Here is a 17,898-nt window from a genome sequence, read left to right on the forward strand (position 1 = left end):
TGTGATGAGGTTTTACTATATAGCAAAAAAGTGGTGATTCCCAAATGTCTCCAAAAACGAATTCTACGGGATTTTCACACAGGGCATTCTGGAAAAAATCGTATGAGGAGTTTGATGGGGAGCTATGCCTACTCGCCTAAAATGGACAAGGACATCAATGAGAGGATAGACTCGTGCACAGGCTGTGCCTTTGTGGCTAAATCACTACTGTTTAAACCTTCACCGAATACTTACCAGCCATGGTCTAGGGTGTACATCAATTTTGCAGGTATGCTCGAGGACAATATTTACTTAGTCGTAGTGGATAGTTTCACCAAGTGGCCTGAGGTATTAAAGTGCAGAAAATCGGCAACTGGAAGAATTATAAATTTCTTACATGAACTGTTTGCACGTTTCGGTGTAGTCGATTGCATCGTAAATGATAATGGAACCCAGTTTACATCTGCTGAGTTATAAAGTTTTTGTGATACGTTCTAAAGTAATCATATCACAACTCCCCAATGGGCAAGCAGAATGCTTCGTGGACACTCTTAAAAGAGCACCGAAGAAGACTCAAGGCACCCTAACAGATGAAGCACTTCAACAATTTTTACACGTGTATAGGATGACACTCAACCCGAACACACCAACAGCAGTCTCACTTGTAGAAACGATTTTCACGCGGAAAGAGAGATCAGTTTTTGACAAGCTCTTACACAAACAGTCAAGGCCACTAGTGACCACTTATGTACCCAGTAGGCGTTTCATACCAGGGGAAAGAATGTTTTTCAAAAGTTATAAAAACAACACATCATTCTGGAAGGTTGGTACAATTAATAAGAGAGTCGGTGACATGGTATATATCATCCAAGGACTAATATATACTCACAAAGGTCACCAGAACCAATTAAGAAGATGTCGATCAATTGAAACCAGTGACAGTCCACCATTGGAAGATGAGCTGATAGACACTTTCTTCAAACTCTTGATCTTGAACCTCCTCTGTGTGGCTGAATGAAATGATGAAGAGCGAGATCTTATGTTGTATAGTAGAGTTTGAGCATGTGTACATATCATGTTACTAATGTCTATAGTGGGTTCTTCACTATCTGAAGCCAAGTTATCTTTGTGAGCTATTTGAGTTCATCCGTGATTGTGTAAATGTTCTTATGTATGTGTGTATGTGCGTGCGTGTGTGCGTGTGTGTGTGTGTGTGTGTGATACATATATTCAACATACCTTATTAACTGCGTCATTGGTCTTTTGGTCCACATTGTGTTTCAAAACTACATAACAGTTTCATTGTATTAAAATGTTTGGCTAAAACCTTAATAATAACGATGAACGGAAATTTTTTTACTGATCTTTTTTTCTCCAAAACAAGTCACAATGACAGTCGGACTTAAGGGACTAAAACTATATGAGAGTAAAACTACAAAAATATTATATGATAATACGGTTAGGTTTAATATTAGTTTCTGTTTACAGTAATTTAAATATTTAGTCACGAATATTGAAAGATCCAACATTCAACACGTTGATATGTTACACACATGTTATAAAAGTATGTACGTCGATAGTGAATTACTATATATTTTCATCACATCACATTCTATGAAATTACTTGTAAAACATGCATAGATCATAGTGATGGGACAGAGTGAAGTTTAAACGTATGGGTTGAACCTATTAGATAAAGACTCTTTTTTTAATCGTTTGTCTAAGATGATTGTTATGGTTTTTGCAGCCGCCTATATGTTGAAACAATACTAAATGCATATGCAAATGTAAACTTCCAGGATAGTCACAGTCCAATGTAATTTTCTTGCAGGGTTGTGAGAAAACCCACATTCGTTCAAGAAGTTTTTCTAATGTTCTGAAATTAGTAGCTAATGTGTTTGACAATTAATAAACTAAACATTTGTTCAAAGCAATATTTAAAAACAGATGAAACATTATAAGTTAAACGATAGTCTTCATACAATAGTTTTCATACAATAGTCTTGATAAATTAGATAAATTAAAACGCCTAAACAAATGATGGGACACAAAAAAAAACGTTTTCTCAAAATTAGATTATTGTTATCGTTGATCTAATTGTATTCCTCAATTCACTGTTCAGTTATCTCGTTATAATGCATCATCATCGTTCAGCAATTTGTTTCTCGAAACAATAGACAATGTTTTTATTATAATTTTGGTCTTTTCCAAGGTATATGCTGCCTGTGTATTCTCTCATATTTAGTTCTTGTTAATAATTCTTATATCAAGTAGGTTTGTACATAATCTATACTGATTTTTATATAAATAATTGACGATTTAATTAATCAATGTAATATGTTGCAACAATACTCAGTGCATAAGAATAGTCTCAGTCCAAAGTAATTTTCTTGCAGGGTTGAACAACTCCACCTGTTTGCAAGAATTGTTAATGTTCTGAAATTATTTGCTAATGTATTTGAAACTTATTTAACTAAAGATTTGTTCAAACCAATATTTAAAGACAGATGAAACATTAACACACTTATAAGTTAAACGATTGTAGTTACAAATAATTTTTATATTCAGATGAATTAGAGGTGATTGGATATATTCCCTCAAACAAATGTAGAGGAAATAATAGGATTGATAAATATAAGAAAAACATGAATGAATAAAAATAGAAATATATAGAATATCACTAGTTTTTTTTTAGATCAAATTATTGTCTTTTTTGGTACAAAACAACCAAGCATTAAGAAAATGTTTGAATATTTTTTATAATTCTACATATTTATATATCAGTTATAAGTACGTGCTTGAAGAAAGCAAAAAACATGTATGCAATAAATATTTTTTGGATGGACATATGGAAATTTACTTTACTTTGTACATTAAGAATATATTGTATTATTGTATATAAAATATAAATTTAATCATGAATTTACGTTTTCCCTTCATGATTACGATGTATAAATTGTGTACCCCTCAAAGAAATAAATATATCTCTTCTCACTATGATGAAAATCATAACAAAACAAATATTATTTCAACTAGATAATAACTTAAGCAACACTTGTATCGACATACTCTGTGTTAGAAGATATCTGGTCATTTTTAGATGAAATAAATCTAAATTTTTTGGGTTCCATATTGCCAACAATAAATTATTGATTATTTTTTTATAGATGTTCCTGATTGAACACCATTTAAATTTTAACGGAGGATCCTGATCTTTAAACATTAAACTGTTAGCAGTTATAACTGACTACAGCAATATCTGAAGGAATATTTATTATACTGGACAATACTATTTAATGAATTTTGCTAAACATTGGTGAAAACATAACACGACATGAAGGTAATATAAATGTTTGTGAAAATGTGTGTAATGTTCAAATATAAGGAATCAGAAAAGTATGTAACTTTTAACAAATCCATATTTTCTTTATTACCAGAAACTATAGCTCTAAAAACAGATTATAAATTCTTTGGAAAAAACATGTGGATAAAATTGATTTGCCAGATATGATTGAGTAAAATTTATAGGAACTCACACTGGAAAAAAGACACATTGTGTGTGGATATTCTTGTTTTCGTAAATAAACTTTAGTAATCACGATGAAGACTCACACTGGGGAAAAGCCACATTCTTGTGAAGTTTGTGGATATTCTTGTTTTCACATCTCAGACTTAGCGAAACATATGCGAACTCACACTGGAGAAAAGCCATATTTTTGTCAAATATGTGGATATACTTGTTCTGTAAAGTCAAGCTTAGTGACACATATGAGAACTCATACTGGGGAAAAACCATATTCTTGTCAAGTCTGTGAATATTATTGCTCTCAAAAATCGAATTTAATGACCCATATGAAAACTCATTCTGGGGAAAAGCCGCATTCTTGTGATGTGTGTGGATATTTTTGTTCTGCAAAATCAACATTAGTGAAACATATGAGAACTCACACTGGGAAAAAGCCACACTCTTGTCAAGTGTGTGGATATTCTTGTTCTGCAAAATCAGCGTTAGTGAGCCATATGAGAACTCACACTGGAGAAAAGCAACATTGTTGTCAAGTGTGTGGATATTCTTTTTCTCAAAAATCACATTTAGTAGGCCATATGAAAACTCACAGTGGGGAAAAAGCCACATTCTTGTGAAATATGTGAATATTCTTGTTCTCAAAAATCAGACTTAATTAGACATATGAGAACTCACACTAGGGAAAAGCCACATTCTTGTGAAGTTCGTGGATATTCTTTTTCTCACAAATCAACCTTAGTGGAACATGTGAGAAGACATACTGGAGAAAAACCACATTCTTGTGAAGTTTGTAAATATTCTTCTGCTTCAAAATCAGATTTAGTGAGGCATATCAGAACTCACACTAGGGAAAAATCTAATATAATCTAGTCTAAGCTACAGCCGCCAAAGAGAATCCTCCAAGTTAATAAACCATTTATTTTTCATGGATGATCTTAAGCTCTATGCTAGCTCGGATAGGGATTTAGATCATCTACTGAAAATTGTCCACACTTTTTCTAATGACATCAAAATGAAGCTCAGGCTGGATAAGTTTGCTATGTGTACTCTGAAAGCTGGCAAGAAGCTATCTACTGAAAATATACAGCACGATGAAAATAGTGTAATCAGAGAACTGGATGAACATGAAACATACAAATACCTCGGCATTGATGAAAATGAGTCCATCCAGCATTCAAAGATGAGAGAGAAACTAAGCCAAGAATATCTACGCCGGGTAAGAAAAATCTGCAAAACTGAAATCACAAACAAGAACAAAGTTACGGCAATTAACCAACTTGCCATGCCAGTACTAACATATAGTTTTGGCATTATTGACTGGCCTCAGAAAGACATAAATTGGCTTGTCACAAAGACAAGGAAAATGTTAACCTTGTACCGAGTTATTTATCGAAATCAGTGCATGCCTCGTTTGTACCTACCCAGGCGGGAAGGAGGTATGGGACTCTCGGAAGTCAACCATCAACACAGAGCCACAATCGTCAGCATAGGTCAGTACATAATAAGTTCCTGTAATCCAAAGCTAGTGAAAATTAAAGACCATTATGAGAACCGAGCAAGTAGTACAACATCTATAACACAACTTGCCACTCATTTTGGAAAGGATTGCCTTACAAATGATGCTGAGAACCCAAACAAGCCTGCCACTGACATAGCCCAGAAAAGTCGGAAAAAATACACTAGCCAGTTCCATAGTGTTAAAACAGAAGAATGGACCAACCATAAACGGGCAAAATACCTACCGACTGAACTATCCCAAGAATATATTGATAGGGATGGTTCCCTAGACTGGCTCAAAAGAGGATCCCTCCATTACGACCAAGAGAGGTTGATATTGGCTGCACAAGACCAGGGCCTCATGACAAACGCCTTCAAAAAGATGTGTGGTCTAAGCAACAATAATAAATGCAGGTTCTGTAGCACTGAGGTTGAGAGTGTGGACCACCTGATTTCTGGTTGCAAAGTCCTACTTGGAGATGGTTATTATACAGATCGCCATAACGGAGTTTGCAAATACCTTCACTGGAAGATATGTAAGAAACTCAACATTCAGTGTAGTAAAAAATCCTGGGAACATATACCCGAACGAACAGTTGGGAATGACAACTACACTATTCACTATGACTACATAGTCCCTACTGCTACATATCTAGAAAACGCAGCTGTTAAACCAGATATAGTGATTTGGGAAAGAGCAAACAAAAAAGCGACCGTAATAGAGGTCAGTGTACCCAATGATACAGGGCTTAACAGAGTTGAGAGGGAAAAGATAACAAAGTATCAAGGACTTATGTATGATATGAAACGAAATTGGAAATTAAAAGACGTTTCAATTATATCAGTCATCATAGGAGCAACTGGGCTTATGAAAAAGAACATTAAAAAGTACATAGCAAGCATACCCGGTGAACCAAGTGCAAGTGAAATACAAACGATTGCACGGAAAGGGACGGCTAGAATCCTGAAAAGATCTCTTGGTTGGACTCACTAAAATAGGGGTAAATGTCAGACATCCGGTTGGATGTCCCATCCCCTAGAAGAAAAAGTTTAAGAAAAATGAAAAAAAAAGGGAAAAGCCACATTCTTGTCACATGTGTGGATATTCTTTTTCTCAAAAATCAAATTTAGTGAAACATATGAGAACTCATACTGGAGAAAATCGGTGAGAACTTGAATGCCTACTAGACAGGTGAGAACTTGAATGCCTACTAGACACTGTCCTCGAGTGTCTAAGGTCTCTCTGTACAGGGGTTTGTCAGAACAATCTTTTTCCATAGAAGTAAACCCTGACCAAATATTCAAAATCACATAGTATTCGCAGCCCAAATAAGATCTCCTCACTACAGCTACTCCACAGCTTTTCCGAGGAATGGTGCACCCTCTCTAAGTGAAATTACCTCAAGTAATAGAAAGAAGCTGGATACTCCACCAGACTAAATAAATTCTTGTCCTGGAATCCAGTAAGACCATGAGACCAACATGAAAGATATACTACAACGTATAAAAATGGTTAATTGGGAGAGGAAAATTATGTTCTCAATTTCTTTACTAGCTCAGTGCTTGAGAGATAAAGAACTTAAATGGAACATTCGAATATCTATGTATCTCATATAGACTTCAAGTGTTAGCCCCTGGTTGTGGGCCCCTGGATTTCTGAGAACTTCGACTGAAGTAAAATAAAACAAAAAGAGAAAATCCACATTAAAACAGGAGACCGAATGCAAAAGAGAAATATGAAAACGATTTCACTGTTGAAATGTATAAAATAGCAGGCGAATCTTGCATTATTCTATGACAAAGAACTGCAGCTGGGCAGATACATAAAAGAAAGGGCCATCAAGTCAGACAATGTAATATGGAAGAAGCCTGAACAGGAAAAGATAACAAAATATCTAAAAATGACTTTAAAACGACAAATGGTCATTTATAGAAATTAATATATCGGTTGTGATAGGATGAACTGGCCAAATAAAAAAGAATCTTCAGAAACAGAAACAATCACTATTAGACTGAGCTGTAAAAAAATACATATAGCAGCCTGATTGTTGAAACTATTCTTAATGAATATTATCATAATAGAGTGAAAAAGAAGAATATAATACAAGAAAATATAAAATCATTTAAAAAAAAGTCTCTAAAAGTATAAGCATTATATCGATTGTTTTGTGAGCAAATAAACTAATAAAAATCTAAAGAAATGCAATTCTTTTAAAGAGTAAACTGTTGAAAAAACAGATAAAAGTTATAAAAGCGACAACGTTTATACTAAAACGTCTAGTATTTATTTATATCGTAATGTCTGACCATTCCTATTGGCAGATAGTCAAAACAGATTATGTAAATGCCTTAATTGAAATGTCTGTTGAGAGATGCAGCTTGAAAGATGGTCAAACATCTCCGAACATGAACCACCACCAAATACATCAAATGAAAAGGTGGCAGCGTTATATGACAAATTCATCCTGGCAGATACATAATAGATAAGACCATTAAGTCAGACATTGTAATATGGAACAAACCATTTAAAAAACACTGCATTATTGATTTCTTCGGTGTAAATGATTATGCTTTTTATAGCAAAATATTAGAAGGATTGTAAACGACAATCAAATAAACATTGTCTGAACAAATTGTTATGAAATCAAATGTAAACTACAAAAGGAAGCACCTTGGTCTTGTAAATTGAAGTAAAATTTTTAAAATAAAGAAATATCTGGTAAATATATATGGTAAACAAGTTGCGAATATTTTAAAATAATTGCGATTAACGGGAAATTATAGAATTTTTAAAATGTCTCGGTTGGGATGTTTAAGATAATAGGATAATACTTGGCACTGATTAGAAAATAATACAATTAAACAAGAAACCACATAGATATTGAATATATCTCAATATAACAAAAACAAATCTAAATGCTTCATCATCACAGCTAGACGAAAATGATTAGAAAATAAACAAGAAACCAAATAGATATTGTGAACATGAACCACATCAAACAGAAAAATGACATTGTTCTGTGATAAAGAAATACAGCTGGGTAGATACATAAAAGAAAGGGCCATCAAGTCAGACATTGTAATATTGAAGAAGCCTGAACAGGAAAAGATAACAAAATATCTAAAAATGACTTAAAAACGACAAATTGTCATTTAAAGAAATTAATATATCGGTTGTGATAGGATGAACTTGCCAAATAAAAATAATCTTCAGAAACAGAAACAATCACTGTTAGACTGAGTTGTAACAAAATACAGATAGCAGTTTGATTGTTGAAACTCTTCTTAATGAATATTGTCATAATACAGTGAAAAGGAAGAATATAATACAATTCGAGAAAGTATATACTCATTTCAAACGACAAATCTCTAAAAAGATAAGCATTATATTATTGTTTTATGAGCAAATTGACTAATAAAAATCTAAAGAAATAAATATAAGCAGTTCTTGGAAGAGTAAACTTTTGCAAAAAAACATAAAAATAATAATGTCTATACTAAATGAAAACGTCTAGTATGTATTTTTATCGTAATTCCTATTAACATATGATCTTTACACTGTCACAACAAAGTATATAAATACATTCATTGGAAAATCTGTTGAGTGATACAGAGCCCAAGTAGATATTGAATATACCTCAATCTAACAAAAACAAGTAGATATTGAATATACCTCAATCTAATAAAAACAAGTAGATATTGAATATACCTCAATCTAACAAAAACAAGTAGATATTGAATATACCTCAATCTAACAAAAACAAATTTAAATGCCTCATCATCACAGCTCGATGAAAATGATGAGAAAATAAAACAATTTAAAAAAAAAGACCAATTAGATATTGAATATCTAAGTGTTTGAGAGATAATGAACTTAAATGGAACATTCGAATATCATATGGAGTTAAGTGTTAGCCACAGATCGTGGGCCCCTTGATTTCTGAGAACTCCGACTGAAGTAAAATAAAACAAAAAAGGTAAAGCCACATTAAAACAGGGAAACCGAGTGCAAAAGAGAAATATTAAAAAAGGGGGGAAGGGGAGGTCTGTCTGGCTTGACTTGGTAAAGGGGGGGAAAGGGACGTCTGTCTGGCTTGACTTGGAAAGGGGGGTCTGTCTGGCTCATATCTATATATCCATTATGATATAAGGAGAGGGGTATATATGTCTCTCCTAACAAGTAAAATAAAACAAAAAATGGAAAGCCACATTAAAACAGGGAAACTGAGTGCAAAAGAGAAATATTAAAACGGTTGAAATGTATAAAATAGTGAATCTATCTGGTAGGATGTCTCAACCTGGCTTAAACAAAATGATAAGAAAAATAAAAAAGAGAAGAAAATTTTGTCAATGTTTTAAAAATAAAAAATCTATCTGGTAAATACATCCGATGAACAGGTTCCAGATATATTCAAACAAGTGCGCCTCAAGGATATGCCAGAATCTTTAAAATTCCTCATCATCATAACTAGACGAAAATGATTATAAAATCAGATAAAACAAAAGAGAGATGATGTACATTCTGATGGAATTTTTTGTGCTGGCCAGAAAGATTGCACTGACAATTTGGCTTTTTTTAAGGCGAGTGGCATCTCATATACAGTATTTAAGGACAATTCTTAGGAAAATGTATAGACTGCTGTCAATTGGAAATTGGCTTAATAAATTTGACATTGCTATAATAAGTGGTGATTGGTTATTGTTTTCTACTTTGATCAATCAAAACAATGTGGATTCTAATATTTCTGAGAAACATGATTATTATTTTCTTGAAACCAAAGTCATATGTCACAAATAAATGTAACAAACTAGTTACAAATTATGAAAAAGACATTTACAATTTTAAATTAAACCATTGTGACATTTGCAAAATGAGACATAAAGACTCTGAACTGTCTGAGTGGAAAAAATGGGGAATTGAAAGATTTGTGTCACAAGAAATATTAGAGATTATTCGATTGAATTATAATCTTCCTTGCAGTATTTGTAAATCTTGTCGATATAATCTAAAAAATAAAGGAATACCCACTTTGGCATCAATCAATGGACTTGAAGTCACAGAAATTCCACCTGAAATAGGTAATTTGAATTTTTATGAAAAGCTTTTAATTCAAAGAGCCAAATGTTTCATGAACATTATAAAATTGATGCCATATAGTTTCAAAGGACAAAAAAGTTTGTTGGTTCCAGCTGTTCGAGGCATAGCTACTCATCTTCCACTGCCAATGGAAAATACTATTAACCATGTCATGAACACTTTGCCGTCAAATAAAAATGATATTATGGAAATTTTAGTCCATACATTGCCAAGCAAAACAAATGTAATTTGGCGGTCATTAGTTGACATCAATAAAGTATTAAAAGCACTAGAATGGCTGAAAGAAAATAATGTTTTGTATAGTGATATTACTATTAATAAAAATGCTAATTAAGAGAATATTGTCACGTGTACTGGACAAAAGGACAATTTTAAAATGAATCATTTTTTAACTCCAACTGGAGCTCAGATTTCCTATGAGCATCATACGCTTCAAGATATGCAGCCATTATTGCCACCTGAAAAGGACTTAATAATTTACAGACAAACAAGAATCGAGGGAAAATTGCTTACTGATAATGATCCACGTTTGGAATTACTGTGTTTTCCTAATTTGTATACCAAAGGCAAATTTGGAATGTTTTCAACTGAACGCACATATGGCAATGTGAAGCCATTTATGTTCATAAGGAATAGATTAAATCATTCTGATGCGAGATTTAGGAAAGATATGCAGTACCTAATGTTTTGTGCTGACAAAGCTGATAAAAGAGTCATTGATGCTGACATTTATGCAGTTATGAAAACTACCAAAATGTCAAACATTACTGTTAGAGAATTTAAACACATATTACAAAACAATGACAAACAATTGAAAGGAAATTTGTCCATGATGATGCCTAATATGAGAGGATCCAAAGCATTTTGGTCTCGAAAATATAGTGATTTGCAAGCATTTGATGAGTGTCGTGGTGTGCCTACATTTTTCTTGAAACTTTCTTGTAATGAATATTTTCTAAAAGATTTAAATCTCTTTTTAGAAAAGTTAAATGGCAAAAGTAAAACAATTGAACGAATAAATAATGATGATATTGTTGCAGTGAGTGAATTTTTATCGATTTCTGGCATTTATGAAAGTAGTAATACTTGATGAAAATGTCCCACTGAGTAAAGTTAATCATTATATTTGGCGTCTAGAGTACCAACACAGAGGTGCACCTCATGTACACATGAAATTATATGTGAAAATGCGTCAGTTTTTAATAAAGATTCTTCATCAGATGTCCAGAAATTTATTGACACAAAAATTACTTGCCATCTTCCATCTCAATTTCAATCTCCAAATTTGTCATATTTGGTTACTAAATTGCAACGTCATACATGTACTGGATCTTGTTATCGCAGAAAATTTGTTAATAATAGATTTTACATGATTTGTAGATATGGATTTCCTAGAGGTGTTGGACAGTTCAAGTTTAACATTGTTAAGGAAGTTGTTCAATCACATAAACGTGTCAAAAAAGTACTAAAACTTTATAACTTGGAAAGAAGGCCTGGAAATATATGTATAAATGTATATTAATGATTATAATCCTGTACTTTTGATGATGTGGAAATCTAATATTGATATACAGTACGTCTCGGAAAGTTCAATGGTATTGAATCATTATATCACTATCAAACTAAATATGAAAAGAGTGAGACTGAAGGTGTGTGGTCATTGGACCATTCTAAATCTCTAAAATTTATAGTAAATACAAAAATGCTGGTCTTTCATTTCTAGCCAAAAGAGATTTAGGGGCTTATGAAGTAGCTGATAAGTTGTTGGGACACCATTTGTTTGGAGCATCTGAGACTGTCATGTGGGTTGGTGCAGACATGCCTCAATATAGAACCCGTAGATTTTTGCCACAAAAAGAATTAGATAATCTGTCTTCTGATTGTACAGACTTGTACTATGGCAATGTGGTTGAAACATGGTACCCAAATAGACCTGATTCAATGGAAAATAAAAGCTTATATTATATTGCTAGAAATTATGAGAGAATCAAATATTTAAAAATAAATGATCAAAGTGATGAAATGAAACTTAAAAATAACTTTGGTTATTCCTGTAAAGTTAAAGAAAAAGTTGTTAAAACTCCAAATGTGAAATTAACTTCGGAGACAAAAGAGCGATTTTTTCATAATCTATTGATGTTGTTCAAACCATGGCGTCTAGAAGAAATTGATTTGCTTGATGGTTGTAATTCTTATGCTGAATCATTTAAGAAAAATGACTCTTCCATATCTGAAATGATGAACTATGTTATTGTTAAAAAGAAAATGAATAAAGCAATTGAAAAGACCAAAGTTTGGGAACAAGAAGCCAAAAAATTCATTGAAAATAACCATGAAGATGGTGAAAATGATTGTGATGGTCAAATTAATGTGATTGGAAAAGATGAATTTGATGGTGAGGTGAATTTGAAAATGCCTCAAATAAGACAAGTTACTCAAGAAAAAGTATTGAAAAATGCACAAAAACTCAACCAAATTCAAAAGGCTATTTATGATGAAATTATTGCTAAAATTGAGAAAAATAATTTCCATTGGAATGAGGAAAATCAAAGATGCAATTGTGATGACTGCCGACAAGTGCTGAAATTTATTAGTGGTCAAGGCGGTGTGGGAAAGCACTAGCAGATAAATTATTATTAATTTATCCAGCTGTAAATGGTGCAACAGTCATAATTTGTGCCCCAACAGGTGTCAGTGCTTTCTTGTTGAAAGGATCCACTTGCCACAGAGTTTTTCAACTAAAAGTGCAGCATGGTTCTACACCAAAGTATGAAGAATTATCTAAAACTAAGCTTAAGGAAATGAGATCTATGCTTAGTTATGTGAGATTGTTCATCATTGATGAAATAAGCATGATTAGCCATTTGCAATTGGCATTTATTCATCAACGTTTGCAAGAAATATTTGGTGATTCAAGAAAAAAACTTTTTTCCATTTGCAAAAATGTCCATAGTTACTTTTGATGATTTATTTCAGCTTCCTCCTGTGAATGAAAAACCTGTATTTTCAAAAATTTCAATTTATGATGCAAAAACAATCAGGTTTAGGAATAGTTGGTCTAAATTTATGGTCTTATTTTGATTATGATGAGTTAAGAATTACTATGCGACAAAAAGATGATACTGAAAACTTTGGTGACATTTTAAAAAGAATTAGATTGGAATCACCAAATGGTAACGACATTAAAATTTTAAATTCTCACAGAATTAATACCAAACCAAAGCTAATCTATCAGAAGTTGCTAATCTTTTGATGGGAAAGCAAAAGGAAATGAATATAATTTGCATTTTGCCAACAAATGAAGCTGTGAAAGAAATTAATAATAAAATGTTGGAAATGTTGGAAATCAATGGCATTAATACAGTTGAAATCGCAGCTGTAGATTCAAATATGAGACAAAAGTCATCTAATAAAAAAATTTAAAAAACAGTCTAAAAAGCTTAAAGCTAACAAAGTTTCCATTACAGCTGATATTGAAACTGTACTGAGAGTTGCGATTGGGGCTCGGTGCATTTACCTTGGATATATTTTATGTAATGTACATTTTGTTGCAATTTAAAAACATTATCTTTCATCTAGCAATTAATGATATAGATATAACATGTTCAATGATTTATTAAAGTGCAACAGAATGTACATTACATAAAATAAATCCAAGGTAATTTTTTTATTCAATTTAAATTAAATTTTTCTACCTTACTTTGTAAAATTTATAAAAGTGCCCTTTGAAGATAAATAAATTTCAAATTGAATCTTGTACCTTTACTTTTAAAGCCTATAGTAAAAACCTTTTGTTTAACAATTTTCATGCCTTGGATGAAATGCTTTTCTAACTTATATCTTATCTTTTTAAGATCATATTTTATTTAATTTATTATTATGTAAGAGAGAAAGAGAGTGCATGCATGTTACATATATGTATATAGACCAATATACTACAATACATTCTCTTCCCTGGCCTGCTATAATAAACCATTGCCAGGCCTATTAAAAGTTTCAATATTTTTGTAGATCTTGTTTTCTAAATTTGTTCAATTAAGTTTTCAGTTGAATAAATTAACAGATGAGTAATAAAATTATTTTATCTTTTTGTTCATTTATTCATTTTAATTTAATAGTTATTAATAATTATTTATTTTATGTTAGTTTATTAAGTGTTTATATAAAGCAATGCTATAATTTTATGTTAATTTATTCATTTTAATTTAATAGTTATTTATAATTAATTATTTTATGTTAGTTTATTAAGTATTTATATAAAACAATGCTATAATATTTTGTTCATTTATTTATTTTGATTCAATAGTTATTAATAATTAATTATTTTTTATGTTAGTTTAAGTGTTTATATAAAGCAATGCTATAATTTTATGTTAATTTATTTATTTTTATTTAATAGTTATTAATAATTAATTATTTTATGTTAGCTTAAGGGTTTATATAAAGTAATGCTATAATTTTATGTTTATTTATTTTAATTTAATAGTTATTAATAAATAATTATTTTTATGTTAGTTTAAGTGTTTATATAAAGTAATGCTATATTGTTATGTTTATTTATTTTAATTTAATAGTTATTAATAATTAATTATTTTTATGTTAGTTTAAGTGTTTATATAAAGTAATGCTATAATTTGGTTAATTTATTTATTTTAATTTAATAGATATTAATAATTATTTTATGTTAGTTTATTAAGTGTTTATATAAAGCAATGCTATAACTTCTTGTTCATTTATTTATTTTAATTTTATTTTTTACCTATCCTGGTCGCAGGTCCGCAACGTGACTAAATCTAACTTCTTCCTGTGGCAGAATCTGTTAAACATTTTTATTGTCCTCAATTCGCGGCCGGATGTTCGTCTCTGTTTCCCACATCAGGGTTGATATGTCGTCGCCTCGCCAGTCTGTCGCATACTAGAAGGCAGTGGCATAGCGAGGAGGGACAGTCCGCCCCGGTCGGCACGTGCCAGGGTGCAGCATTTTGAGAGTGTAAAAAAGTAAATAAAATAAATGAAAGCTAACAAATCTGAAATTTTATGCCAAAATGTTGTAAAACATCAGGACTTTTAGAAATATCGCAATAAGAAAAAATGGTTCCCTATTTTATGAGCAGTACATGCCAGGGCCGGCTTTAAAGAGGTTAAAAATAGAAAATAAATAAATAAAAGCTAATAAAAATCGGATTTTTTTTTTTTACCGAAATGTAAAAAAAATGTCAGAACTTTTGGAGGCATCGGAATAAGAAAACTGTGTCTCTATTTTATGAGTAGCTCATGTCAAAAGGCGGCATTTTGAGAGGGTAAAAATAGAAAATAAAAATAGAAGCTAACAAAATTTCTTCACTTTTATACCGAAATGTTCGTTTTGTTTAAAAAGGGAAGTTTTGGAAGTATTGAAATCGGAAAAAATGTGTCGCTATTTTATGAGCAGCACATAACAGGGGGCGGCATTTTAAGAGGTTTAAAATAAAAAATAGAAAAAAATAAATAAAAATAAATAAAAGCTTACAAAAATTTGGAAATGTTACCAAAAATGTTGTAAAAAATAATCGGAATTTTTGGAGGTATCGGAATAGAAAAAATATGTCCCTATTTTACGAGTGGCCCATGTCAGAGGACGGCATTTTGAGAGGGTAAAATCGAAAAGAGAAAAAAATGATTAAAAATAAATAAAACCTAACAAAAAATTGAAATTTTCTGGTACTAGTACGGAAAAACACAATAACGTGCTTATGCAGAGAAATGCCGTGCTATTTTTAAAAATAGAATTTTTAAATTTTCAGAATATTTTCATGAATTTTCAAAGATGAAATGAAGAGAATGAAGGGGAAATGGCGCGACATTCCGTAAAAAGCAAAAACAAAAGAAAAGGAAGCAAGAGGTGTAAATTCATGCCGAAATGGTCGAAACGAAAGTAGAAAATCATGCTGAAACCGAAGATGAAGTTGATATTACTAACGTTGATACTGTTACTTCGGAAATTGACATCGACAGTGTTGATACATCAAAAATTTTCAATGATGATAATGCTGCTGAAGTTGAAGAATTGGAAAGGCAATCACTAGTTGACGCCAAAACATACACTGCAACCGATTGGTTTTTGGCCAGGTGAGATTAATCGTAAAATTCGCACTATACTTGTTCGGTAGGGATCTTCTACTGTGCAGAACCTTGATCATGAATTCAAGGAAGTAGTCCGACCAGGAACAAAAACAAAAGGCGACGTTGGAAGGATCAAGAGATCCGACTTGCTCGAGGAAAGGTAGTTGACAAAGTCGAACAACATCTTATTGAGAAGGTAATTAAGAAGTGGCGGAATATTTGAGCTAGATTGCTGGACATCATCAGGTTTCTTGTCAAGCAGAATCTGGCACTACGGGGTGACGGGGAGGACATCCATAATTATGAAAGAGATCAAGAAAACAAAGGGAATTTTTTACAATTGGTAAATTTATTGGCCAAGTATGACCCTGTGTTCCGTTAACATTTGGTGAAAGTTAACCTGGGAAAGAAAATCGCTACTTCTTCTCTCTCACCAGAAATCCAAAATGAATTTGTGAGCATTTTGGCAAAGCAGGTGAGAAAGAAAATAAGCCTTCAGATCAAAGAAAGCAAATATATTTTCATTAATTTGATAGCACTCCTTATGTATCTCACAAGGACCAGATCAGTGAGATGTTGTGCTCTGTAAAAATTGACGAAAATAAAGTGACAGTGGAGAAGTCATTTCTCCGCTTCATCGACCAATTCCCCGGGGAGTAGGGGAGCTGGATAGTGACAATTGGTATGAAGGGTTGCCCCTACATTGACCAAGGTCTTATATGTGCGGTTGCCCCCACATATGGTCTTTGCTTGCAGTTAAACTTTGATCTTAGCCAAAAGGCCAAGAAAAGCGTATTTATTTGCTCCCCCACCGAGCAAATAAGGCACAAGGCCGATTTTTAATGTGAGGAGTGAAGGGGAAATGGGGACCAACTCCACGGGGAGTAGGGGAGCTGGATAGTGATAATTGGCATGAAGGGTTGCCCCTACATTGACCAAGGTCTTATATGATGGCTTGACCCCACATAGGGTCTTTGCTTGCAGTATCTGCCGGAACAGATGGTATTTATTTGCTCCCCCACCGAGCAAATTAGGCACAAGGCCGATTTTTAATGTGAGGAGTGAAGGGGAAATGAGGACCAACTCCCCGGGGAGTAGGGGAGTTGGATAGTGACAATTGGTATGAAGGGTTTCCCCTACATTGACCAAGGTCTTATATGTGGGGTTGCCCCCACATATGGTCTTTGCTTGCAGTATCTGCCGGAACAGATGGTATTTATTTGCTCCCCCACCGAGCAAATTAGGCACAAGGCCAATTTTTAATGTGAGGAGTGAAGGGAGGGGGAAGGGAAAAAGGGGACCAGCTCCCGAGAGGTGGGAAATGGGAGCTGGTTAAAGGTCAGGCATGTGGGGTTGCCCCCACATCTGGTCTTTGCTTGCAGTATCTGCCGGAACAGATACTACACTTTGATCTTGTTTATATATTTTATTGCTCTTTTGAAAAATTTTGAGAATACAATTAAGTAAAAAACAACAGATTTTTGAACAACAAAATTAGGCACAAGGCCCTACAAGAAATTTGGGAGGGGAAGGGTTCAGGGTCTTTGTGACTAAAGTGATTAAAAAGTAATAAATGTAGACTTTGGAGTCTTACTCTTGACTGGCAACATTTACCAAAATACCTCATTCACTCTAAGGATCTTAAACTAATAAATCCCCAGCGTTTAAGAATCAAAACCATATTTACAATTAATAA

This window comes from Euprymna scolopes, chromosome 27, assembly GCF_053919585.1.
Source record: "Euprymna scolopes isolate OS-2025 chromosome 27, ASM5391958v1, whole genome shotgun sequence".
In the NCBI taxonomy this organism is placed as follows: Eukaryota; Metazoa; Mollusca; class Cephalopoda; order Sepiida; family Sepiolidae; genus Euprymna; species Euprymna scolopes.